Below are 1,730 nucleotides of genomic sequence, written 5' to 3'. Positions count from 1 at the left end.
AACCGTTGATGACAGAGGAGTGACCCGCTAGCATACATGTATTATTACACAAACTCAGTGACAGATGAATTTCTTCTCTAAAATTTCAACTCTGTCCATTTAAACCCTCATATAACAATCCCTGCCCAAGTTTATCTCATTGTCTCTTTTCCCATTTCAGCTTCATAATGGGCTGTGTTTGGTATGTGTATGTGGATTCACATATCGGATACAAGTGTTAGGACAGTCGTACGCAATATCCTGGCTTGCTTTATTATTTACAGCAAGGACACTTTAAATATACACACAATATCTTAAAGTGTAGACATCATTATACGTCATATGGGGGCAAGGATTAAAGGGAATATTTTAATATTATCACCACACATTGCCTTATCTGCTATTGGCTTATATTTGTGTTTTTCTTTCTAATTTCACTGACTGTTCCCAAAACAGAGAGCATGATATGCCCTCCTGGGATGGGCAAATCTTTGTTAGAAAGACACAGTAATAACCTGTGCAGGGAGCCCTCTGCTGCCACATCTGGTTGACCAGTTGGCCAGCGAGAGCCTTCGCTGAGAGGTGACGGACTTATCTTTGAAGGGCTCAGCTTTTTTATTTGCATCACGGAGGTGCTGACACCAAACTTCCTGTGTGTAGCTCACAGCTATGACCTTTGTACTAGCACCTGGCATGCAGTAAGGGCTGAGCAAGTGGCAGCAACGATGAGTAGGCTTATCTTTTCCACCGTGCAGCTTTTTGCATAGAGTAGGGGCCGATATAGACTTGTTGGCTGACTATCTTACAAGGGCAGAGTGGCAGTCCTTCTTTCTAGTGCTTATTACCTTTGCTTCCAGTGGACATTCAGATAAGTCATGCAGACCCACAGGACACTATGGTCACTAGTAAGAGTCATACTAATGGTGCCTTATGAGTGCCATGCACTATGCTTGCCTTGTCAAGAACACTGTCTGACTCATGCTTGGCTTGCATGTACTTCTGCTGCCCAGTTGTGGTGACCCAGGGTGATGTGCGAGTGAGCTGGGCCCCTGAGCATTGAGAACCTGAGCTCACGGGCATGCTCCATGTGCTGCACTTTGGTTCTGTGTGAGATGGATGGTCTGATTGCCGGGTAAATTATTTAATCGGTGCAAGCTACTTAGACACTCTTGTCCTTTGGCTTCTTTATCCTCAAAATGGGATCATAACACTATCACGTATGTTGCTGTGGAGCTGAAATGAACTCAAACACAAAGTGATGTCTTACCAGCATGTTGTAGGTTCTAGATAAATACTAATTCTCCTTAGTAGTATTAATAATGTAGTTGCTGATAATTAAATCCTGTAATGTCTGTCCAGAAAGATTTAGGTTAATATGTAAATAGAAGGAAACCTGAGGTAGGGAGCAGAATGGTCACCAAAGCCCAGATTCACATTTCATCAACCAGTCAGCTCTGTGATTTCTGCTCAGATTGAAGGGACAGTGAAGACTGGGACTGGGTTGGGCTATCAGAGCTACCCCATGGACAAAGTGAGAGCATCTGCAAGATATCTGCTGCATCCAGGAAGCCAAGCCAAGACCCAAGGTGTATTCAGTTAACTTTTTATAAATTAAATCAAAACAGAATGAATGTCCAATTTTTGAATGGTTGTTTCCTCAGTGACCCTACAATGAGAATTAGAATAGTTTGGGCCACCCTCCTCTGGCGCTGTTGTCTGTGGGCCATCTAGAACTCTTTTAAGAACTCAGG

Source organism: Vulpes lagopus, chromosome 17 (genome assembly GCF_018345385.1).
Source record: "Vulpes lagopus strain Blue_001 chromosome 17, ASM1834538v1, whole genome shotgun sequence".
NCBI classification, from domain to species: Eukaryota; Metazoa; Chordata; class Mammalia; order Carnivora; family Canidae; genus Vulpes; species Vulpes lagopus.
Note: the sequence above shows the minus strand (reverse complement) of the source record.